Source organism: Natator depressus, chromosome 6, assembly GCF_965152275.1.
Source record: "Natator depressus isolate rNatDep1 chromosome 6, rNatDep2.hap1, whole genome shotgun sequence".
Classification (NCBI taxonomy): domain Eukaryota; kingdom Metazoa; phylum Chordata; order Testudines; family Cheloniidae; genus Natator; species Natator depressus.
In genome coordinates this window covers 21,160,689-21,187,075 of record NC_134239.1, presented here as the reverse complement: position 1 = coordinate 21,187,075, position 26,387 = coordinate 21,160,689, and the positions used below count along the sequence as shown (strand labels likewise).

Sequence of the window (26,387 nt, the reverse complement as noted above, 5' to 3'; positions counted from 1 at the left end):
ATGGTGATGCTGGGGAGGGGGCAGATGATAGCTAACACTTGACCTTGTTTTGGAAGGGATGGTGTAAGTATATGGATGCTCAGCTGATTCTGTATCGTCTCTACATGCCTTGTGGAGTTAGAGCGTTTGTGACTTTGCTAATTGTATTAATAAAACGATTAGAAACGAAGTGTGAGTGTGGACAAGAACCGACCAAATTATAGTGTGTTAATCGGGGAAACCAAATTTATAACCTGATCAATAACTAATCAATAGATCAGGCAATAGCCTGCAGGATAAAGTCAGGGTTGGAAGTGCGCTGGTAGAGCACTTTGGCAGTTTTTCCAAATCTTTGCTCCCCACGTGTGAACAGAGGAGAAAAGTGGAATGGAGCAGGTCCCTGCAGTGCCCAGCCACCACTGCACAGATTGTTATCAGTTTCACTTCTCTGTGCTGCTCATACATGGAGCTTAGTCTATGGCCTTGTCCAGACTAGAAAGTTAACTTTCCCAGCATAGTTAAAGTGGTACCACTCCTCCTTTTCCCCTCCTGGGTGGATGCAGTTATACTGATGTAAATGGTCTTATACCAGTAGAGGTCATTCCCCTGACCTCCATGGGAATAGCTGTACAGTTTTCTAGTGGAGACAAGGCCTTAAGCTCAGCTCCACATAGGAGTTTATTTAACTATTTAAATATATCACATCCCTAATTGAAATAGTTATACCAGTACAACAACTGTGTACAGAGCAGGCCTCACTGGAGTCTGGGAAGGGGATCATGACAGCAGGAAGGAGGGCAGAATGTCAAATTTAGGAGTGAGGGGGAATTCTGGGGTGGCTGGGGTGTCACCACTTCTTTTTCCCCTGGCTACATCGGCCAGTTGATCTTGTGTAGATTCAAGGTGGGTGGGAGGAACAAGACTGATGCTTGGCCTTGGTCTACACTTAAAACTTGGGTTGATACAGTTACATCAGGCAGGGATTTGAAAAACCATAACCCATATGTGACAAAGCTATGCCAGCCGAACCCCCAGGTCTGACAAAGCTAGGTCGAGTGAAGAATGCTTCCATTCGGGGAGGTGGTGGTCCTACACTGATGGAAAAATCCCTTCCCTTGGTGTAGGCAGTGTCTACACTGTGGGATTATGCAGACATAACTATACCAGTATAGTTTCCATAGTGTAGACACAGCCTTAGCGAGAAAATTTCAGTTACTTCAGGAAGTTCCAACATGTGCACAAGCAGGCATGCATGTATGTACACGATGGAAAGAGTTTTCACTACTTATGGGCAGAACTGAAAGGGGAGGCCAAATTATGGATCTCATGGTGACATGTACTTGCCTCTGGCACGTTCCATCAAAAGCATTGGCCCCTTCCAGACAAGGACTATTATATGAATGAATCCAGTGGTCCTGGCCCAAGTCTTGGCTGCAGTAACATGCAGGATACACATGATCAGTCCAGCTATTCGATAAGTGGGAGATGGGGGACTCTTACAGCTGCTCTAATGTCTGATGCCAACTGGCGGATGCAGCCAGTGTTGGACCAGGCACTGGGGCTACTGCAAGACGGGGAGGAAAATGTAAGCTCTGCAGAGAAGGACTTTCAGCTGAAACAGGCTCAACACAGCCTCTTCTGGCCAAGGAAGAGGCTCCCTTTTGGCTCACCAAAGAGAGCAGCTGCCTACAGCCCACGAGGATCCCAAGGCATGGCCAGGGTTCTGCGCAGAACACAAACAGCAAGTCCAACGAGCGCTTGGGGGACTCCACAAACTGTGCCAACTAGACAAGCCAACTCAGCCAAACTGACCCATTATAAATAGCCTGCGTAATAGAGAACCAAATGGCTGCAGGTTGTGCATCCACTATCCCACGTGACTGATGCAAATGATCTAGAAATATCCCTTTATATCAGCCATTTTCCTAAATCACTGGTAAATGTCACATCCAAACTGCATGACACACTGGGACTCAGAAAATGGCTTTAGAACTCCGCGCATACTGATCCTCTCTCAGGAGTGTCAGACCCATAGCGACACTGCTCTGATTGTTTCATTAAATCTTACGTATTCATTTTCCTGCGTTCCACAGCTGCAATAAGACACTCAGTTCAGTGCCCTGATTACACTTCACAGGTGATCAAAGCCCCCCTCTGCCTTTGAGCTCAGAACCATTCCCTGTGACATGCTGTCACTGTCTAGAAAGAAACGCTGCCTGCCGTGACTTCGAAGTGTTGCTTAATTAATTAAGCTCCCCATTTCGAAGTAAGGGCAAGTCCACGAAATTAAGTTGACCTAAGTTACATTGAGGTACAGCCACCGCAGTAATTAAATAGTTTTTGCATCTTCACACTATGCTCCCTGTGCTGGGGGCGCATGTCCTCACCAGGAGCGCTTGCACTGATTTAGCTGCCAGTGTGGGGCACTGTGGGATGGTTTCTGAAAGGCAACAACAGTCAATGTAAGCAACGCAGTGTCTACACTGACAGAAGGCGACGTAGTTAGGTCAACGCAAATTGCTATGCCTCTCGCAGGGGTGGAGTTATTAAGTTGGTGGAGGGGGTGTTACATCAGTGGGAGCTACATTTTAGTGTAGACGCTTACAGAGCTAGGTCGACATAAGCTGTCTGACATTGACCTAACTTTGTAGTGTAGGCCAGGGCTAAGAAACAGCAATTTTCTTATTAAGGGTGTTAACTGAAAATTCTGGCTGCACTTGGGGGTAATTAGAATATAAAGCACTGAAGATTTTTCTTCTGAGCACTCCCCACAAAGAAAGAGGAGGCAGTCCTAGTCATGCATTATTCAGTCATGGAACTGCTATGTACAGCAAGGCAGACTCCCCTGGAACCTATTCTTACGTCCACGCTGTGCTCTACAAAACTAAAGCCAAGTTAGACAAAGCCACAAGCAAGCTTGTTTTGGGGCTGCAGCTTCTAAATACGGTGTCATAAGCAAACCCCCACATGAAGCATGGCAGCAAGCTGGCTCACAGGTAGATATGCTCTCAAATAATGGCTACATGATCTACAACAACAATACAATCAGCAATACGGGGATAGATTCAGCTTACAAATGCAGTAGGGGCTACAGTAGGCCCTGAGGTTAGAAAGCTTGGCAACGTAAAGGGGTCATGATTTCCTCTTGGCCAGGAGCTTAGCAGAGCCCTGAGCCATGTTGATTGGAGAGGGGTTCTCTCAGAGAAATGGACCGACATTTTAGGAGCTCAGCAGGGACCAGGAGTACAAATGCATGAGGGAAGGGGGAAAAATTAGAGGGAAACTTCCCCCGATCCACCACCAGGGTTCTGCCCACGAAAACTTGCAGTAACTTAACACTGCCCACTTCTAGAAAGGAAAACCTGAAGGAGAGTAGTTCCCACAATTCCCATCTGGCATTACGGCCCTTGGGGTTGGTAGCTTACAGCAGTCCTGAGGCCACTCCAGCTTCTGCCAGGGGCCTGAACTGGCCATCGGCAACCGCAGGGAAGCATGAAGATGGCTCTGAAGCAATTGATGGTCTAGCCCTAGGTGTTCAACTCAGGTGAGTGAGAAAAATCAGGTGTGCTAGCGAGTGCACAAGGGCCTTCCTAGTTACTGTCTGCTTTATGGCGGATTCAGTCCCTTGCTCGTACGGAACGCTTTCCCTGGCAGAGATTGCTCTTGTCTTGGCAGATTTAAAATGTTTTTTTGTCCAAGTGCAGCATTGCTGGGAACGCCTGTTTACAGAGAAAATGCTCCTTTAGTGCAGAGCAAAAGTAACGCTTGTATTCCTTGCTCTCTCTCCTCTCAGTCCTGTCACCTCCCTGGGGCAGAGAGAGGTGGGGATTTTTCTTTTTCCCAGCTTCACCATTTATATCCCCCGGAGTTCAAATGAGCAGCAGGTGCTCCTTTGACTCCCACCATCAGTCTGAAAGGCAATCCCTCTTTCCTTGCACCCTGGCGAATGCTGCGCATTTCCCTCGGCCAATTTGCAGAGGTGCTAGCCTTGACACTTAATGCCAGATTTTCAGAAAAGTTTAGCACATGCAGAGCCCTGGAAAAATCTGGCCACCTCTTCAAACATTTAAGTAGGAGCTATGCTCTTCCAAACCTCCAGCCTTATGTGTTTTGCCTGAACTAATTAAAAGGAGATCTGTCTATATTTTCATTTGTACAACCCGTTCTGAATTGGCTGCATCAGTATTAGATGTTTTCTTTTCTTGCTGAACGAGGCAGGAACTTGTTTTTCTAGTACAGGATGCCAATCCCTCATTGTACTGGAAGTTCTGCAGACAGCGTGCACACGGGCTCACAGAGGGACCCTGAGAAGCTGTTTTCCTGCAGCCTGTGTGAAGGTAGGATTTTTGTTTTAAGCGAGCCACCAATAAAGTTAGGGGAGGGGGAAATTTAGGAACAGAAACGCTTCTTTTTGAGAATCAAGTAACATCTGCAGCTTGTGGGTGCTTATACCCACTATATACCGTTTATACCACTATAAACGTGCTGTTTCTTGCAGGCTGTCCATCCCCTCTTAGTGCTACCTGCCACAAGACTGCACTCTTCTGGATGTAACCTTATTTTAGGATGGGTAGAGGAATGGGAAGAAGAGAAAGAGGCTGAGATTAGTGTTTTTCTTTCCGCTGACAGCACGTGCATGTGGGATCTTTTTGGTGTTGTACAATTTGTTATTATTCAAGAGATCATCTGCCAATGTACATAAGCAAAAGAGAGGCAGCGTGATCTAGTGGTGAGGGACTGGGTGGAGACTCATGAGACCTGGGTTCTAGTCGCAGCTCTGTCACCGAGCTGCTGTGTAACCTTGAGCAAGTCACCTCACTTTCCTCACCTATGCTTTTTCCTGCCTGTTTAGATTATTAAGCTCTTTGGGACAAGGAGTCTCTCTCATTATGTGTCTGTACAGTGCCTAGGCACAAGGGTGGGGTGGGGCATAATCACAACTGAGACCTCTAATATAATGTAAAGAACAGGAGCAACAATGAGAAAGGGACAATTTTATTTTTTTTAAATGGATCTGGTTTCCTGAGGGGCCTGCTATTGAAGACAGATTCTTGAACACAATTCCCCAAGATAACTACAGCCAGTTAAGAGATTTTTTTTTTTTTTAAGACACAAGCTCTACGTTAAGAGCTAAGTTGCGTCTGACATCAAGTTAGTGGACAGGTTTTCTAAAACAACACACTCCTCCTTCCCCCCGCGCATGCACCTACAACGTAGACAAGTCTTCAGTGGCTACAGTGTGCAGCGCACCACTACCCCCATCCCTGCTGGGCTCTGTGGAAACAGGCTCTGGAGGGGGACAATCCCAGTTTAATCTTAGTAAGGATTGCTTGCAAGTGATTTTCAGACCAAATGTTCTGCCTCTGGTGAATGATCATTGACAACAATGAAGCTGTAGGGGATCACTGGAAGCAGAATTTGGTCTGTAGTTTGTACCTGCTGCACTAGGTGGCTGGCTGTGTACCATGACCTGGCAGGTAAAGCCACCCCCACCCAGTTAGCCTTTGATTTTTCAGGATTATTTCTCCTCTGAATGAATAACCCAAATACATGAGTAATCTTAGAGCCTTTGTCCATGGAGCAGGCTCTGAAACTATAGAGGAGACTTGGGATCTGATCCAAAGCTCACTGAAGTCAGTAGAGTTTGGTGTTTCAAATGCCCTTTTAGATAAATGTCTTTCCACTAAGTCAGTCTTTCCAGTCAGTGGAAATCAGAGCTGAGCACTAGCAGCAGCAGTGCCAACTCTGGCTGGTACAGGGTAACTTAGGAAGGTGCTAGCCCATCTCCCTCTCCTCCATCTTCTCCTCTGATCTCCAGTGTCCTCACCGCTCACCCCGACTGGTGAGTGAATGTGTTCTGGTCTAGGATTTGTAAGAGAGCAGGCATAGGTAATTTATCCTGTCAGAGTATTTCCAACCGAGAATAGCATGGTTCAGCTGGGAGGAAAACATTAGGGCATCCCCAGCTCATGGCACTTCATAAGAAGTCACCTGAGCGCCAATGTTGGATTCAAGTGGCAAAGTCTTAGCCAGAATTGTTTCTCTCCTCTTGTAGGTTTCAACAAATCTTTCATTGCAGCTGCCTCCCCCTTTTCTAAAGGCATTCAGGTGCCATAAGCCCTGATATTTCAGGCTCCCTGTTAGCTGGTGAGCTTTACAAGGCTGCTTTGCACCTACACCAATTCCATCAGAATCACTATGGACACTTGTGAGTTAGGCGGAAGGTTGGTTAGGTTCCTTGGCTGAACAGAAGTTTGAGGTTGGGCTGATGAGCTGACGAAGAGAGTCTGGTGGTCAAATGGTGTTACACCGAAAGCCCCAAACCAACAAGAAGCTTCATGCACTGTCACTGCTGGCTGACTGGAGCCCTGTCTACACCACCTATCAAGAGTGGAGCTGAAATGGTGGTAGCAGTGGTGGGAAACCATAGGAAAAATACCCTAGTGTAGACAACAGCACATTTCTAGATGTAGGAATTATATGCATTGAGGAGGCTTTTGTACAGAAAGAGGAGAGAACATTTGGCTGAAGTTTCTTTTGGGCTTTGTTTACACTGTGGAACAAGGCAGCAGGTTCCTGGAACAGCTGTTATCCAAAGCTGGGGACTGTTTCTTGGCTGCTGCTGGAGGTTGATATGCTGATAACGATGGGGTAAATTGTACTCTTCCTTTGAAGGGCTAGTGATTTAACCCCATCTTAAGTAGCCAAACCAGAAACCAACTATAACCCCTTGCCAACCGTGGTGCTACTCTGGAAAGCGTGCGGCTATAAACCAGCTCCTTCTCTCCTGCTCTTCACAATTCCCCTGTACTGGACCCTGTCCACCCCTGGGAAAGCTGATCTAGCGCCCCAATGGAAGGCCTGTGGACAGCTCCAATCAGGAGCACTGATTCCTTCCTCCTCTTTTACAGACAGGGGAGATGACTCAAGAGGACTCCATTCTGCTTCACCTGCAGAGTTTACAGCTGCCCTTTCCCGACACCTGGAAGTATGGGATTTTGGCACTAGCCATCCTCCTGGTTTTGGTGGCTCTAACCATTTTAGCCTGCCAAATGCGCTACTGCCAGAAACTGAGAAAACTTGGGAGAAGTAAGTACCAGGCAACAGTACACACCAGCCACAAAAAGTCTCCGTCTCTAGGATACTTCACCCTTAACAAAGGCCCTTCACACAGGAGCAAACGGAAGGACCGAGCACAAATGTGCCAAGACAGAGGTTCTTATCCTTCAGACTGCAAGATCTTCAGGGCAGGGACTATCTCTGGCTACGAGTCTGCACTATGGAAGCCTTCGGGTGCTACCCCAGTGTGCACATACAAGGGCTTCCTGCCTCCTAGCCCGTTTCCTCTTCTTGATTCTATAGTGAGGCTGTAGGGCAGAATTCACAAAACATATTCCTCGCCAAAGGAAGACAGGAAAAGGGCTATATTCCAGCTTACCTGGAGCTCTTTAAATCGAGGCATAGACATGCCAAAGGAAGGAACAAAGTAGGAGTTTTATCAATCATGTCTGCACTTACTGAGCTCCCAAAGTCTCATCTCAGGATCAGTGTCGTGCCAGGGATGGATTCAACAGTGGCACAAACACAGCTGCACAAAGCAACAGGGAATCAGCTCCCTGCTCGGCTCTACCTTCCCTGCAGGCTGAAAATAAGCACAAGGGGTGGGATTAATGCCCTCCTGGAGGACTCTCCCTCCTTTATGGGCATGAAGATAAGGAAATCTGTGAGCCCTGTTGGCCTTTGACGTGTATTTAAAATGTAATTGACACCACATGATGGGAGCCAGGGCATTTCTCTACTGGAGCCAGATTTGGGATTTTAATCTCTGGCCTGAGCATTTGCCATTTAGAAGGTGGGGAGTGGATAAGAAATGCCACTTAATATGTTTCCTAGGGCAGTTTGAACAACTTCCTGCTTTAGAACAATTTCCTGCTTTAGAACAACTCCGTAGGGGGAGACAGGGCAGGGTTAAGTGGGAGTGAGGAGCAGTGCTGCCCCCCTCCTCTACTACAAGCAGAGGGAGAGCTCTCTGTGTAACTCCCCTTGGCTTGGGGGAGCACCTGCCCCATAACTCCTCCCTCCCGGTGCAGAGAGCGTTCCTCCTCACTACCCCCATTTCAATCTGGGACAAGGTTACATGCTAGAGCTGGGTTTTCCATAAGACTCCCAAATTGCAGCAGCTTATTCTGAGTGTCCCTCTGCGATCCCGATCCTGTTGTCCCCAGGCTGCACAAAAGTGATCAGCCTCTTGCAGCAGCAAAGCTCTGTGTTTATTAACTTGCCTAATCCCACTCCGAGATGGGCAGAGGAACCTGATTCCTCCTGTCAATACAAAGTAACCTCTATGTGTGAGAGGAGAATGGAGGGGAAGGCAACTTCTCCTTATTGAAAATGTGTTGCTTACTGGTTCTTCCTCTTTCAATGGCCCATTGCACCCAGAAACTCCAGAGCACACAGGATGTACCATGACTCCAGCCAGCAGCTGCTTAGATTTCACCAGCCCAGAGACGTTAGCAAAACTTCCTCCCACGTCCCATCTGTCACAGCTTGAATCAGCCCATCTGTCATCTCACCCCCAGAGGGACACTGGTCTTAGGGTTACTTCCTCATTGCCAAGCCTGACACTCCTAGATTCCTATTCACCCCAGTCTCATCAATCCTAGTGTGCTTGGATCATTTTTTTCAAGCAAAGAAACTATATTCTCTCTTTCACATATCCCCTTTCTTCCCTACCCATGACAAGTTCAGACACTGACCTGAAAGGTTAAGATAATCATCGAGTTTGATTTCCTCTGTATGGGATTATCAAATCTTGAGCTTTATGCGAATATATCTTCCTAGAATTCTCTGATTTTCACTTTTGTCCTAAATGGGTAGCAAGCCACCCCATGAAGTTGGGATATAGGATGTTCTGTACCAGCTGAGACCTCTGGCCAATACCTTGACTATGGCAGTGATCCATACTGGATCCTTCAGAGGAAAGGAATCTCCCCAATAATGGGCCTTGCTAACTGCAGTGTTGTACTTGGAGGGGAAGAGAAGGTGATGGTGAACTCCTGTCCCATTCCTGCAACAACTCTCAAAATCCTGGCCAGGCTCTTAAAGCAACTAGTGATTTGGGTGGCTTGATTTTTAGGTGTCCAGTCTGAAGGGTCTGATTTTCAGAGGGCACTTCTGAAACTCCAGCTCTTTGAAAGGCATCTCAGATTGGGCACCCAAAAATCACCTTTGAAAACCTTGGCCCCGGCTTTATATTTACAGATGTCATCTCCAGGCTGCTGCACTAATTTTTGCTGTTGTTCTCACAGAGAAGAAATACCTCAGTGAAGCCTGTAAGGACACAAAGGCAGAGAATGGCATCCTGGGGAATAAACTGCGACCAGCTCTCCTTGACATTGCTAAGCAGAGCCTTCCTGATGTCAAGGCAAGTGTGCTAACCCCAGGGCACCTGGAGAGGGTCAAAGGTGGTTTTTTGATTACAAAACAAAAGGGTCAGAACTGAGAAGTGGTTGACCAATTTCCAAGGGGAAAAATACTCTACATCAGGGGTCTCAAACATGCGGCCCACCAAGCTCCCTGAGGCCCCGCCCGTCCCCTCCCCAGTGCGCCGCGTCCCCAGACTACCTCCAGGCCAGGGGTGGGCAAACTACGGCCCCGGGCCTGATCCGGCCCCTCAGGGCTTTGGATCCGGCCCGCGGATTTGCCAACCCTGTGGTGCTGAGGGCCCCGCACCGCTTCCCTGCGGCCCGTGGGGAGGGGGAGCAGAGAACTCCGTGAGCTGTTCTTACCTGTGGGAACCTCCCCTGAAGCTCCCATTGGCCGGGAATGGGGACGCGCGGCCAATGGGAGCTTCGGGGGAGGTACCCACAGGCAAGAACAGCTCATGGCGTTCTCTGCTCCCCATCCCCCTGGTGTGCGGCCCTGCCACCCCAGAGCCACTCAAGGTAAGCGGCACCGGGCCAGAACCCGAACCCCTCCTGCACCCCGCACTCCAACTCCCTGCCCTGAGCCCCCTGCCTGCACCCCAACCCCCTTCCACACCTCACACTCCCTCCTGCACCCCAGCTCCCTGCTCTGAGCCCCCTGTCACACCCCCAACCTCCTGCCACACCCCGCACTCCCTCCTGCACCCCAACTCACTGCCCTGAGCCCCCTGCTGCACCCTGCAGGCAGGGGCGGGGGTGGAGTGGGAGGTGGGGGTAGCGGGGAGGGGAGTGATGCAGCCATCGGGCCAACGTACGAGTCCTCATGTGGCCCTCCTGGTGATGCAAGTTTGAGACCCCTGCTCTACATCGTAAGGGGGTTTCTCTTCTACTAAGATAAATGGGAAAGAAGCAGATGCTGAAGGAAATCCCATGTTTCCCAGGCCTGGCTAATCAACAGCACAATTACAGAAGTGATTGGGACACAGTAAAGGGATATTTCTAATCCCAGCTAGAGTTGAGCATGGTGTGGGCAGTGCTGTGGAAAGATTCTTCACCATCTTCCAAGGTACTTTCATCTTCCTGACCTCCAGCATCCCCTGTTAATCAAGCCCTGGGCCTCTCTCAAGGGCAAAAACAAACTGAGTTCAATTACAGTAGGCCTGTGGTGATGGGGAAAAAAGTCCAATAGGTAGGTGGGGCAGACACCACAAAAGTAATTTCCCTTAAGATCTAATCCAGATCTGAACCTATTTTGAACCGAGGAATAAGAAGCCAAGGCATCAAATCACTGAGACACCAAGTTTCTCTTTTCACTGGCCCCATTCAATCGCATTATTCTCTTGGGTATTGCAATCCCCACTGATTTCACAATGATACTGTACTTGGGTAATCACTCCTCACCATACCTCAGCCTCCAAGACAGAGGAGTATTGCTGGAGAGTCTACATACCTCTGGGAGCCAAATTCAGCTTTGATCTCTCTTCTGTGAAGCTGTCTGGGCATGTCAGCAGCTCCAACTAGAAATGGCATGATACCAACTTTTAGCAATGAGTCCTGGAGAAGAACCCTTTCCTCCGATTCGTAGAGCTTTCAGAACTGCAGGTGGGCATGAGAGAGTCAAGGGCTCAGAGAGATGTAAGATACAGAAGGAGCAATATCTGGGGAGCATAAAGGAAAACTTCCTCCTGTTGGATTACAATCTTGATTTCTAGTTCCTGTTTGTCTCTCCACCTCTTATTCCCTCCTCCGAGAGGTTTTTGTTCTTACTTGAACACTTTCTAATCTCCCACTTCTCATTTCTTCCTGATTCCCTATCCACTCATGTAGTACCTTCTCTGCTTAACACAGCAGATGCGGTTTCTGCCAGGGTCCAAAGTGAACCTGAATCACTCTGGTTCATGGTGAGGTTGTGGAGATTCCCTGCCAGCTAGGCCTCTCTGGGATGGACTGGGAGAGGAGTAACAGCAAAGCTCTCAGGCACACAAGCAGGCCAAATCTTCAGCTGGCATAAATGGGCATAGCTCCACTGCAGTCAATATGGGAATGCGCCCAGCAGTAAGAAAGGGAAACCAGAAGAGCTACAGTAGTTACCTGCTAGATGAGAGTGAGGTGCTGCCAGCAAACAAAATGCCCTCTTTAGGACAGTAACTGCTTTTCCAGGCAAATTTAAAGAGCCAGCCCCAGACAGAAAGGCATACTAGAAAAAAATGCCTATAAGAGGGCAGCAAGAGTTGGTAGTGATTAGGAAGTTAGTAAGAGGCACTGCTTTGGTAGTGATGTTTGCACTACGGTATCACAGGGCTCATGCTCTAGTCTATATTCTGTTCCCCTCTATGTCCTCTGTAATGATTTTCAGAGGCAACAAAGACTTCTGAACAGAAGTCAATGGAGCTATCCTGATTTCTAACCACTGAGGATTTGGCCCAAAGAGATATAAACCACTTTCCTCACATCTTGCTTGCCTAACCATATCCAACACATACTCACAGAGACCATGTAAGGCCCCTCAACACACAAAAATGGGCTTGTCTATACTTAAAAATTAATTAGCATTAAGGTAGGGTATGAATTTAAAATGCAATAACTATTCCTGAATCACTTCATCTCTTAATCCAGAATAACAGTGTCCACACATGAAGTGATTCAGGAATAGCCATTCCAGAATCACTCCATGTACAGACAAGCCCAAAAGGGCAGATCACCATTAGGTATAAACAGACCTTCAGTTTCAGTGACTGGAGGAGGAAAATAGATGTCTGTCTTGCCTGCTTACATTGTTAAAGAGCCAGTCTCTCTTGCTCCAGATCCAGAAGCTCCAAGAGGAACTGGACAAGCTGGGTACATGCCTTTTCCCCTCCTGCACCTGCAGCAAGAACCTGGAGAGTGTGGGCAGCAACCCAGAATTCCTGGAGAGCTCCCGGGGCAGGCTGAGATTCTCCCTCTTCTACCACAGGGAGCAACTTGAGCTGCTCTTGACGGTCATTGCAGTGACAGGCCTGCCCAGTCGAGGGAGTGCTGACTCTGCTGTTCGGGTCCGGCTGCTGAGGCAGGTCCCATCTCACATCTCTGGCCTCCAGTGCATGGTCCACGAGTGGCAAACGCAGGTGGTGAAGAACTGCAGGAAACCTGCCTTTGGTGACCAGTTTGTCTGCTCCCTGCAGGAGGCCGAGCTGGAGAAGAGCACTGTGAAGCTGGAGGTGGGGCTGGCTCATTCTGTGTTACCTTTGTCAGGTACTTGTTAAAGAGGCTCAGCTAAGGCCCTGGAAAATGAGGCCTTTTCTATACCTACAGAACAGGTGCATCATGGGAAAATTCCCCAATGCTGTCTCCTCCAGGTGTCTTGCTCTCTCCACCTGTGAAGGGGGAAGAGGTGATGCATTCTCTAGGCCCGTTCACGCCACGGCCTCTCTGAGACTAACAGGGTCTCACTGTGTGGCCAATTAGGATGCAGGGCTCATTGTGACATGAATAGTTTGTGGCCACAAACTCCCTTCACACCGGCTGGGTGGTAAGGGCTGGTGTCCCCTAGACATATCAGCATCTGAAATGCTCAAACAGCAGTTCCTGGGCATTTTACGTCTGGGGCCTGAGGAGAGTGGTAGTATCTAAGTCAGTGAGATTTGATGGCCCTGATGCAGGACTGGCTGTGATCACTAGATAGCATCACTAGCTTTGCCTCTCTCTCTCTGGGGAAATCTGTTTGCACTCTTGGTCCATCAACAGCTAATGGAACCATGGTTCCTCCCTCTGAATAATTGGGGTAAACACTTGGTCCTGTAGCAGATCAGTTGCCTACCTGGGAGGTGCTGAGGAATAATAGCTAGGGTGAAGTGGAGCGTAGTGGCACTGAGTGGGTGAGAGAAAGGGTAAGATGAAAGCACCACATTCCTTCAAGGGAAATCAGACATGGTTTATGATCTCCCAGGACACCTTCAAATGCAGGGCAAGCAGGCGGCTGCCTGGGGCACTGCATCTGAGGGTAATGAGGGGACAGCTGTGGTCACTCACCCTCAGGCCAGCTCTTCGCTGCTCTTCTCCATCCGCAGCATTTCTGCTCATCCACGGCTCACTCCAAAGGAGTGTCCAGGGGAGGCAAGTTGTATGGGCCCGTGGTGCCCGGGCTCCAGCAAATTCAGGGCCTGGCTCCACCAATGTTCGGGGCTGGGTCTCTCCTCTGGCCCCGCCTACCGTCCCCGCGCTCCTCCTCCTGAGCATCCCTGCCTGCCCTGGGCAGTGGGCTGCTGCCCCCTGCCGCTCCGTGCTGCGCTCCCTTGCTGGCCACTGCCGGCTACAAGGTAGCTGCACCAGGGGCCGGCTGAGGCAGCTGCTGCACCTGCGGAGGGAGGAGGCGCATGGCAGCCCCCCCACCCGTGCAGGTGACTCTGTGTGTGTGGGGGGGGCTCAGATTGCTTGGACCTCCTGAGCAGCATCCTGGGGGGGCTTGGGTGAATGTCGTGCCGGGGGGTGGGAGAGGCCCCCTCTCCCACAGAGCTCGCTGCTGCTGGTGGGGAGAGGGCTTGGGGGAGTCCTCCTCTCTGGCCCCCCACCCCAGCCCTGGGGCAGCCTGCCTGCTGCACCCCCGACTCCTTACTACTCCTCACTACGCACAGCTCGTCCTCCCCGTAACCTGAGATACCACAGAGAAAGGGCTCCAAACCTAAGCCTTTATGTATATTAATAGGGATTTTTTTTTTGTTTTTCTCCTCTGCTACAAGAGCTTACAGAGACAGGGAGCTTATGCCAAGGAACTGAACAAAAGCACTATCTGTTCCAATACAGTTCAGCTCCCAAGACAGGAGCTGATGAGGAAGTCCCCTAGATGTAAGTGTTGGTAGCTGTATCAGGTGCTTTCTGGTTTCTTACTTAGCTGATCAGTTTTTCATGGCATTGAGGAAGCAGCCCCGGAATGTGTTTCATATTTATGCATACTTTTATGTGATTATGGTTTTATTTTATTTTTTCCTCTATTGGAATTTAGGCTGGTTCCTTTGTTTCCATTCTCTTACTGATGTTATGTTGTTAAATCAGCATATTTCTACTCTTCCCGCCCCCCAGAATATAGTTATATTGTGGCAATGAGTTCCACAGACTATCGTTGAGACCAAGAGCTTAGAAGGATTCACAAGTTTCTGGAAACCTATATAGATCACAAGAAAATCCAGAGTTGCAGTAATACTGATTGAAAACCTATAATCGCCACCAGGAATTACAGAAAGGATGCAAACCCTCCTGCTTCAGGGCACAAGACAATCTCTAATAAGGGTTCAGAAGAAATTTTCCCTGGTAGCAGGTTATCCCATAACTGCCTCCTGCAGCATTTCTTGCACCTTGCCTGTAGCAGCCAGTACTGGCCACTACCAAAGACAAGGTACTGAACTGGATGGTCTGCAGGTCTGATCCAATACAGCAACTCCCATGTGTCACTACACACCTGCTATGCCTTGGCAATGCTCCAGGTGGCTCAATACTACAATGCTTCTCGACTATTTAGCCCTCAGTTTTCCCATCTAATTACATTTACTCCTTATTCACTTACATATAGCACCTACAATGACAAAGTACCTAGCAGGTGTATGAAAGGAAATGCAGCAAGCAACTAACCAAATAACCATGACCAGAATGACTCGATCAGCCATTTACAGGCCCAGTGCTAGGGCAACAGTGAGCTACAAATTAGAGAGGAAGAGGCCGTGCAGCGAGAGTGAAAGATGGAAGGAGACAAAACTGGAGCAGAGATAGAAAAAAAATCCGCAGGGCAAGCTCCTCAGCTGTGTTAGAAAATCTTTGCATGGCTCCTTTACGTCTCTGTAATGTACTGGATATTGAGCTCTTGGATCTGAGCACCTCCAAAAAGGGAAAACAATGAATTTTCTCTCTCCCAGCAGGAAACAGCCTTAAAGTTTTTGCTTTTAATAACAGAAAGATACGAGAATGCAGAGCTGTCCTGAAACCCATGTGAACAGCCACCAGAGGATTCTCTTGACATGTGGGGGGGCGTTGCATAGAGAGACGTTGGGCTGCTCCTAGCAGACAGCTGGGGCCAGCCTGGCACAGAGCAGCCCCAGGATGCCTGGGTAGCATAAACCGGCCTTTGCACAGCCCATCTTGAGCTGTGTAGAGTGCTCCTGAGTGCTATTTACACTGCAAATGAATTAACTGTGAAGGAGAAGCCAATGGAAGGAAGTGACAGAGCGGTGGGGAGAGAGGAGAGCTTGAAGGAGCCTGTTCAGATGATAGGGAAAGGGAAGGGTCCAAGTTTTATTTGCTGGGGATGTGCCTCCCTTGCTCTCATTGCAGCCCAATAATGACCCCTTCAAAACTGGTGCCTGGCAGGTAGGATTTAGATAGCTGCCCTGAGAATGTGATGTCTGGACATGGAGCATAGGCCAAGTTTGAGAGCCGGCCTAAGCAGACGTGGCTTCAGGGGATGTGGCACTGCATAGCCCTACTCCTGTGTCCCCTGTGGGGGGGATGCTGATTCTTTCTGTCCCATAGGTTAAACACTTCAACAAGTATTCCAGACACACCGTGCTGGGGGAAGTGAGGCTCACCCTCAGCAAACTAAAGGCCTCCCAACCTATGGAGTTCTGCGAGGTGCTACAGAAGACTACAAAGGTAATGGCTCCCGTGTGACCTCACATACTGTAATTACAACATGATTGCACTGAATGGATGGCTCCAGGGAGAGGGATAAAGAGCCTTTGACTTTTTTCAGGCAGTAACTGGCAGTCCCTGCCTTCCGTCAGCATGGGACATACCATGGAAAATGAGCAAGTGGCCTCATTACAGGCCTACTTTGTGCTCCACATGCTTCACTGTAGGCTCTGCAGAGAGGCAGTGGCTTTTGGGAGCATGGAGTCGGGACTGTTCTCTCAGGGAATGTCTACAGTGCAATTAAACACCCATAGTGGCCCCTGTCAGCTGACTCAGGGTCCCAGGGCTGTTTATTGCAGTGTAGACGTTTGGGCTTGGGCTGAACCCTCCCTCCTCTTGGGCTCCCAGAGCCAGGGCTTCAGCCCAAATCCCTACACTGCAATTAAACAGCCCCATAACGTGAGCCCCACAAGCCCGAGGCAGCTGACCTAGGCCAGCCGCAGGTGTTTAATTACAGTGTAGCTGTACCCCCAGAGATGAACTACTCGGGTCAGGCTTGAGGCCCGTTGGTGGGGCAGCATGAAGAGGCTTATACTGCTGCTGCCAGTGGTATACCCGCTCCTGGATTAACGCAGGACTTCAGTCCATCAGGGAGCTTTTACCTGCAATAAAATAGCACGTGCGTGTTTGTGTAGCAGGAAGGTGCAAAATGAGAACATGTTTTATATTCTAGATTCCATTTATAAAGGTTAATAAATGCTAATGGTTATAAACAGGTTACAGTCTAGCTGGTTATAAGCAACCCGGAGTCCAACAACTCAAATAATTAACCATTTATTAAAATATCAATCCTTTATAAACGGAGCTTTAATATAAAGTGTGACTCAAAATGCCCCTTTTATTAAAGTCATGCCCCTTTAGCTGCCCTTGTTCTCAGGTATTCCAGCATGGGTGTATCAATGGCAAAGGCCATAGTTTGGCACTAGAGGAACATAATGCAGTATCAGCCTCCCTCTGCATAAGCAACAATAACTACAGACACACTTTGTTGTAATAGGAACCACACTGTGTTGGCTTGCACTGCTCCCAAGAAAAAGGAATGGATGAAAGTGCCTTTCTTAGACAGTTTATTGCCACAAGAACTGTTCATTTAAGTTGTAGCCCCTGTGAAATCAATAGGAATTTGACAGGGTTCAAAGCCACTATAGAGCCAGACTCCCAGATTAATGCAACACAGAGTTGTTTAGAAGATCTCAGGATTATGAGAATGGGCCATCTCCTTGTCACTAAGCAAGGAAAGCCATTACACCTACCAGTTAGAAGAGAGAAAGAGGCAGGGCCGGTGCAACCACTGGGCAAACTAGGCAGCCGCCTAGGGCGCCAAGTGGTTGGGGGTGGCCAAAAGCGCGCTCCAGGGAGGTGAGCTGGGGTAGAGGGGCAGGGGGACGCGGGGAGGGCCACCTGCAGCAAGTAACGGGGGGGGAGGGGGGGCGCTGATTGGCACCGCAAGCCTGGGAGGCGGGAGAAGCAGAACGGCAGTGGTGTGCTCAGGGAGGAGGTGGAGCAGAGGTGAGCTGGGGTGGGGAGCTGCCGCACGGCTCCCTGGGCCGAGGTGGGGGGGCGGGGAGCTGCCACACTGCTCCCTGGGCCGAGGGGAGTGGGGGGGGGGGCAGGGAGCTGCCGCATGGCTCCCCGGGCTGAGGGGAGGGAGGGGTGGAGGCGGGGAGCTGCCACGTGGGGGCCCCTCAGGGCGGAGGGGGGGCGGAAAGCTGCCACCGGGCTCCCGGGGAAAGGGGGCGGGCGCAAGATGGAAGTTTTGCCTAGGGCGCGAAACATCCTTGCACTGGCCCTGGAAAGAGGCCACCAGCTGCACTGAAAAGAGAGATCCTGACAGCTGCAGAAAGGCCCCTTTAGGGCTGCAGCTGCTTGCCTCTGGCAAATTTAAAGAGCCAGCCCCCTGAAGGGCATGCTGGGGAAAAAAATCTTATACAAGGACAAACCTGTACTGAGGAAAATGGGTAGGGACCAGGAAGTTCCCAAGGGAGCTGCTGCTCTTTTCAGCACCATAACTCAGAGGTCATCTCCATATTCTGTCCTCCTCCACATTACTGATTTTCAGAGAAGACAAAGGCCTCGTATACTCGTTTTTGTGGAGCACTGTTGCATTAACACCTTGACACCTTGTGATGGAGTGCTGAGGGCTGGCACTTGAGCCAGCACTCTGGTCATTATTTGTTCTAAATAGGTTCCCCTAGAGAAGGCCTAACTTGTCAGAGGACTACCTGGATTACCAGGCCAGAGTGGGGCTGGTGAGCCAATTAGCTCATAAACAGGGAAGCTATAAAAAAAGGCACAGGAAGGTATGCTGGGGGAGGAGAGGAAGACAAAGTTGAACAGGAAAGACCAGAAGAGCCTGGTTAAAAGGAGTCTGCTGAGTAGAGACACCCTCTCCTCTCCTTTTTGGAGAAGGGGTTAGAAAGTTGAGATAGGTAGGAGGGTGTAGAGACACAGATAGCTGTTGATGGAGGGAGTAAAACACTGTAAATAAGTTATATGGTGGTGTTTACAAGCCAGGAGGTCTCAGAGTAGGTCTGTGTTCATGGAAGAGGCTGGGATATGCCACGCTGCTCCACCATACAGCTCCAGTGCTAGCAGTGGTGGGGGATAGGATAACAACACTGATTCCACAATTACAATACAAGGATAATCAACCTGTAGGATCCTGTGCACCCAGGAGAGGGTACTGCTGTTCTGTGGAATGGACTGTACAACTGATAACTGCAATTGATCACCACACAAACGTCACCTAACTTGTTTCCATTTTTTATTAGGTCAAGAGTTTGATAAAGATAACTGTCTTGACATAACATACCCAGCCTTTTGTATGGCATTCATTTTAGTCCCTCCTGACACATTCTGATAAAAAATATTAGTACTGTACGAAAAAAAAATCAATGCAGCTCATTTTAAATGGATTGAAAACTAGTTAACTGACAGGCAACAGAAAGTAATTGTCAATGAAGAACTGTCCTCCAGTAGGGGGGCTTCTAGTCCTTCAGGGATCTATTTTTGGCTCAATGCTATCCAATCTCTTTATCTATGAGCTTGAAAAAAATATAAAATCATTATGGGTAAAATTTGCAGAAGGCACCCAAATTTGGGTAGTGGTAAATAATGAAGACAGGTCAGTTATACAGACTAAGCTGGATCGCTTGGTAAAGTGGGCTTGTTTCAACAACATGCATTCTAACACAGCCATACATCGAGGAACAACGAATGCAGGTCACTCTTATAAGTTGGAAGACTATGTCACCGGAATGCAAAGAATTTAGGGGCCTTGGTAGATACCTAGTTGAACAGGAGCCCTAGGGCAATGTTCTAGCTAAGGGAAAGAACAAGACCTTTGGATGTATAAGAAGAGAATATCACGGAGGAACAGAAAGGCTGCATTACCTCTGTATATGGCATTAGCAAGCTCATTACTGGAATACTGTGTCCTGTTCCGGTATTCACACTTCAAAGAGATGTTGAAAACTGGAAACGATTCAGAAAAGAGCTGCAAAGATGATTTGAGGTCTGGAAAGCATGCCTTACGAGAGCCTAAAGAAGCTTGGTTTATTTAGTTTATCCAAGCAAAGGTTAAGAGGTGACTTGGTTACAATCTACAAGTATCTACATGGGAAAGAGATTTCTCATACGAGGCTCTTTAATCTAGCAAAAACGCAAAATGAGATCCAGTGCTTGGAAACTGAAGCCAGACAAATTCAAACTAGAAATAAAGGGGACTTTTTTAACAGTGCGGATAGTTTCATTGAAACAACCTAGGAATGTTGTGGATTCTCCAGCACTTAAAGTCTTTAAATCAAGATAGAATGCTTGTTGAAAAGACAGGTTATAGCCATGGGTGGTGGGTATCAAAGGCTGGAGGAGGCTGAGCCTCCTTAAACAGCCCTGTGTGGCCCCGCCAACTCTCTGCCCCCTCCTGATTTCTGGTGCTGTGCTGCGGTTGGCTCTTCCCCTGTGGCTGGGGCCCTGGGCTGTGGGTAATGGGGGCTGGCCTGCGGGGAATGGGGGCTGCCCTCCCAGTGCTCTGGAGCTGGGGGCGCTTGGGCAGACCTGGGGTAAGGCAGGGGCGGGGGCAGAGGGGCCTGGCGGCTGCGGGGTGTGTGTGTGCACTCTGGTGGGAGGGATGGGGCCTAGGGCAGAAGTGTGGGGGGAGGACTGGGCCGGGCGGTAGCCTCCCTGAGCCCAGGATTCACCTGCCGCTGATGGTTATAGGTCAGACAAGTTTTTGTCTTGATGCAGAAATTACTGAGTGAGGTTCTTTGGCCTGTGTTATGCAGGAGGTCAGACTAGATGATTAAAATGGTACCTTGTGGACTTAAAACCTACGACTCTAGGGCCTTGGGGGGTGGGTCTCACCCTGAAATGTGTCACAAGAGAAAGTTTGGATTTCTCTCCCCATTCATCCACATCACAGAACCATCACCTGATGTAGTGCAATGAATGGTTTCCACCCAAGAAAGGTCTGGGAGTGGTATCTTTGCACCAGGCTGGTAAAGGCCTCCAAGGGGGAAAAAAAAAAAAGAGACCATGGCCCCATGATCATGGGGGTAGAGCTCAGGGGCCAACCGGCTCTCAGGAAATCTCCAGGCAAAGACAGACTCTCCTATTATAAGTGTTGAGTCCTGTGGAGCTAATTCTCTGCACTGCTCCTAGCACCCTCACAGCTGTGTGAGGTGAGTGTGAAACACATCCCTGTCAGAACACACATGCAGCTCTTTGAGGCCATGTGGCAGGACTCCCTGTTACTCAGCTCCCCTCCTCAGGGCATGGGGGACAGCTACTGGCTCTTCACATTGCAGCCCAGTTATGAGAATACTGCTGGGGCATGTTCACTTCAGTCCTCTTCCATGCCTCAGGGGGTGGGGGCTGCCAGGCGGCTCTACCCACTCCCCATGTCTCAGGTGGATTGGGGAAGGGAGGATCCGCTGTTCCCTTTGCTGGCGCCTGCATTGCATGGTGGAGCATGCCTCAGCAGAGCCAGCTGCAGGGACCCTCCGGGGACCAGAGAGGAGCTGAGAGGCCCGTCTCTGTGTAAGCTTTAGAGATGGGTCTCTCATTAAACAGGCTGAGGGGACTGTTAACACAAATTGGCTGGCTGGGGAGATTTCCTGATAGCCCTGTGAGTGACTCTGACCCTGTGATGTCTGGAAGCAGGCCTGCCGACAGCAATTCTGGGCCCCAGGGCCAGGACCGTCCCTAGGGCCTGGGGCAGAAGTGACGAATCAGTCACTTCCGGGACTGACCCGTCACTTCCGGGACTGACCGCGCTTGCCAATCGCGCTGGTGGCCCGTGGGGCCCCTTCAAAGTGCGGGGCCCGGAGCAGTCGCCCCGATTTGCCATAACCTAGAGACGGCACTGCCCAGGGCAGAACGGTCAATGGGTCCCCTGGAAAGGTCCGCCTGACAGTTGGGCCGTGCTGCGCCTGCACTGACTGGTGCCCAGTGAGCTGCCGGCTGCACTGTTGGACGTGCTCTTCCGGCACGGCCAGGGCTTCCACATGCCCGCCTGGCTGCCTTCGCCACTGCTGGTACCACCCCGCATGCGGCCAGACGATTTAAAAGGGGCGCAGGGCTTTTAAATCACCCGGGCCGCTGGGCAATTGCCCCCGTTTGTGCCCCCCCATTGGCAGGCCTGACTGGACGTGTAGGGGGAGCATTCAGGTCAGGATTGGGTAGGGGTTGGCAGTGCTGGGAGAGAGGGACACATTTTGTACAACCCCTGCTCATGCTCTGCCTGGCTTCAGTGCTATTAGTCCCTGGGTCAGGTTCTGATCCTAATTACCCCATTGTAAAGAGGAGTCATTTGCTGCTTAAAGGGTCACTCCAGATTTACATGGGTTTAACTTGGACCGTAAATAGCCTCCCTGGCTTTTCAGAGCAACTAAATACCTCCCCAAGTTTAGCTTTTCCTCCCTCAGAAAGTAGCCAGAGGGTGGCAGGCCGAGATGCTGTTCTCAGCAGGGGCAGTTGAGTCTGTGTGTACTGGAGGATAGAGTCAGGGATGGCAATTCACAGCACTGCCCGCTATCCTTTCACAGGACCTTGTTGGAGAAATCCTTGTGTCGCTGAAGTGTCTCCCCATCTCTCAGAAGATAGAAATTGGGCTGCTCAAGGTCAAAACTGCCTCTGTATGCAGCAGTCCAGAGAAGAGTAAAGGCATTTATTTCACCTACTGTCTGTGGTTGCCTGAGGTTCTGTATCTCTCCAGCTTGCTCTGTCTGTGGCCTCTCTTCTTTCCCAGGGGAAGGATAGGGTATGAGAGAGAGTGCTCAAGCTCCGCTTCTGCTGTCCAGTGGTAGGGGAGTATTTGCCAAAACCCCACTGAACACTGCTGCGCTGGCTCAGAGCACTGCTGAAGCCCTGACCCCCAGCAGCGGGTGGGCAGAATGCCATTGAGAATCAAAGCACATGAGTGATAATGGAAGAACACAAACACAAAGACCCAGCACAGTGACTTCCACTACTGGTACTTGAGTGACTATTCCCTAGGTGGGCAGTCCCGTCCCCCCACCCACCCACCCACCCACACACTCTCTCTCTCTCTCTCTCTGTGTTAGTCCATTTCCGAGACAACAGAGAGATGCAAAGGGGCAGAGCAGAGAACCTGGACCTTGTACCTGCCATAAAGCCAGATTAGTCAGGCTCCTGAGGATTCCCTCAGTATGGAGAAATCCCCAGGTAGCATACAATGGACATAACCCCGTGGGGAGAGGAGAGATGTGGCCACAGTGTTGCTGTGCTCCTGTAGTGCTATGCTCCTGTAGAAGGGCCAGGGACACACTTCAGAGAAGCCATGAGACTGCTCTAAGTTGCACAAAGGCTGAAATGGCCCTGTGTTGTCTCCAGAATCAGGGAAACACAAAAGGTGACATATAAAGCCACCTTTTCCTTCCCGTGACCTCTGGGATCCTGTACCAAGCATCACCCAGCCAGATGGCACATCTGGGCCCGTTGTCATCAGTGACATCCTCCTCCTTTGCCTGAACAGCTAGTTGGGGGTTGGGGGGTTGGGGATGGGAATATGGGCTGTTTTCTTCTTGCATTGTACGGTGTGTAAACTGACAGGTAGCATTAGGGGATAAGTGAGTTGGATCTCTTGGCCACCCCATCCCACTAATTTGGCAAACCCCCTAGCAGCAATGGCAGCCCTTCCTGTGGTTTCTTTCTTGACTACTCCCGCAGACATATTTCCACCTTCAGATCTCTCTTTTCCGGTAGAACAAGGGCAGCAGAGAGTCCCGCTGCTTTTGAGATCTCCTTGCCCCAAGACCAATTGTTTCTCTACCCTCAAGCGGGTTCCTCCAACTAGGAGCACAGCTGGCTTTTTGCCAGCCAGGGTGGAAAATGTTTGATGCACGTGCACACACCCCAAGAGGCTGTGCAAAAAAACCCACCACCAGAGTGGCACAATGGTATGGTATACCACAGGAAGTTGTGTCCAGGGCACTATTCTGCTTGCCCACCCATAGAACCAGCCCTGCCACCAGCACCCTCAGACTTTCTACTTGGAAGGGGCCTGACTCTCCAGTGCCTTCGCTCCCTTGTTTCCAGACAGGTGTAGTAGGAATTGGTGTAGTAGGAACTGGGTTTAGTGTAACCATCCCCTTACCAGTAAGGGTAAAATTCTCTTTTTGATACCAATACACCATTCTCATGGACTTCAGCAGGAGTCTCACACACATTCAAGGGCAGAATCTGGCGCTAAGCATATACCTTGTGAAACCGTCGTGGTTCACCAACACATAAGTGCATGGATCACAGGATCCAAATCTGATCTATGGGTAACATTACAGCCCTCCTTCTTCACTACTGAAGTCTGTGGGAGCTTTTCCCACCGAAAGGGTGCAGGATCGAGTCCACAGAGCAGTAATGTCAGGTCTGATGGATGCTCACAATGTCCTGTATCCTCATTTTTCCCTCTTGCTCTCTCCCTGCCCCAGATGTATATGCGAGAATAGACATCTCCTGCAATCTCCACAAACAGAAGCACCAGAAATCCAGCCCCAGGGCCCGAACCTCAGTCATCATCTTCAACGAGACTTTCCTCTTCCATCTTGCTGAGCCTGTTGCTGGGGCCTACACAGTCCTGGTCTCCATTTATGAAATGAGCTTCAGAGCCAGAGGCCGCAACAGGCAGCTCATTGGACAGGCTGTCCTGGGGAAGAGGAGCCCCAGCGAAGCCAATGACCACTGGGCCCTCATGATGCAGTCTGTCCAGCAGCCTGTGGCTAAGTGGCATCCTCTGCTACTTTAGAAGGAGGATTTTGCACCACTTCCATGATGTAGAAACTGGCCAGATTTTCTCCATGGCATCGGGCCCAACAGCAGTCGAAGTGGGTACCTTCCAGAGATGGGTAATAGCCTGAAGTTCTGGTTAGAACAGCACTAACTGAAGTAACTGTGCTACTTGTAACAAAAGTTGCTGATACATTCACTTCCCTCCCTCGCTGCTGCTGGGAGAGAGAGTGACTTTCCATCCCTGCCAAATCCCACTGTGATTTGATTAACAATACCGTTGCCACAGCATGGAGAGGCTGCAACTGAGACCAGGGCCCCACTGCGCTAGGTGCTGTACACACACACACACACACATACACGCCCTGAGGAGTTTACAATCCGAACAGACAAGGGAAGCAATGGGTGGGAGGAAAGGAGTATTATTATCCCCATTTGACAGATGGGGAATTGAGGCACACAGAGATTAAGTGACATGTCCAAGGGTACACAGGGACTCTGTGACAGAGCGGGGATTTGAACCCAACATCTCCTGAGACCCAGTCCAGTGCCTCAATCATCCTTCCTCTTTCTTTGCCTGGGATGTGGCACTTTCCCAGCTTTGGGATCTCCCACATGGGAAGCACCTGGGCTTATTTGAGAGAAGGCACCCAGGCCTTGCCACCAGCGCCTCCCTTCACTTACACGCATGTAGATTGCCTGTGGGATGGATGAATACAAGACCTTGGCATCCCAGGCTGTCAGTCAGACACTTTCCTTCAGTGATACCGGCGTGTTAAAAACAAACACCCTCTGTAAATTCAGCCCCCTCTCACCTGCTGAAGATAAATGAAACAGCCCAGACCTTGTAAACAAGAGCAGAGCCTGCTGAAGTAGGAGCAACCTGCACACTTTGTCCTTGCTGCCATTTCAGGAAAGGTCTGGTCCCTGGGGCCACCACCACAGCTGGAGAGCTGCCAGCTGCTAAATTCGGATGAATGGTTGTGGTCCATCTCCAGCAAATGTGTGTGTGTTCAGGGCTCTCCTGAAGTGGCTAGGAAGCATGGTGTTGCATCTAAAGCTCATTAATGCTTGTAAACTGTTTCCTTCTCAGGATATCACCAATTCCCTGCACCGCATGTGGTGGTGGACAGTGGCCACTGCTCTGAGACTTCAGGCTTCTGCTTTGTTTAGTCTCCCAGCAAACAGCACCCCCTGGTGGAGACATGGCAGCACAACCTCACCTTGTATGGCTTTTGAAATGGATCAGACCCAACATCCATCCATTTAGTCCTGTATCTGGTCTCTGACAGTGGCCAGCACCAGCTATTTCAGTGGAAGCTGTAAGAACCCTGCAGTGAACACATGTGGGAGAATCTGACCCCCACATTAGGTCTCACCTGGATCTCTATCAGTTAGAGAATGGTTTAAGCCCTGATGCATGAGGCTCCATAGCCTTTCCAAAATTTGTTGTCATTAATTATAAGAATTCTGGATATTCTTGATCGTGATATTGTTAAACGTGTCTTATCCCGTTTTGAATCTTGGTATGTTCTTGGCCTCCGTGATGTCCCGTGGCAGTGAGTTCCACAGTTATAAAAAAGTATTTCCTTTTATTGGTTTTGAATTTCCCACCTTTCAATTTCATTGCATGTCCTCTGGTTCCTGTATGATGAGACGGAGAACAGAAGCTCCAAATCTGTCTTCTCTGTCTCATTAATTATTTTATATACTTTTATCATGTCCCCTCTTACTCATCTCCTTCCTAAAGTGAACAATCCCACTCTTCAATCTCTCTCCATAGGACAGTCTCTCCAGGCTCTTCATTGAACCTAGTTCTGCGCCATCCTTTTTGAGATGGTGTGACCAGTACTCCACACAGTATCCAGATAAGGTCACACCATTGCTTTATATGAGGGCATTAGAATATTCTCTGTATTATTCACCATCCCATTCCTTATACAGCTTAACATTGTGTTAGATTTTGGGACTGCGGCTTCACATTGAGCAGAGGTTTTCATTGAGTTCTCTATATGGACACCAAGGTCCCTTTTCGAGCTGACACAGTTAATTTAGAATCCTGCAAGGTCCACAAGCAGTTGAAACTTT

At 49.6% G+C, this 26,387-nt stretch overlaps 1 pseudogene; it reads left to right on the top strand.

Annotated features, from left to right (window-relative positions):
- On the top strand, positions 1 to 24,318 carry LOC141989956 (synaptotagmin-5-like; annotated as a pseudogene).
- Positions 24,319 to 26,387: the final 2,069 nt, after the last annotated feature.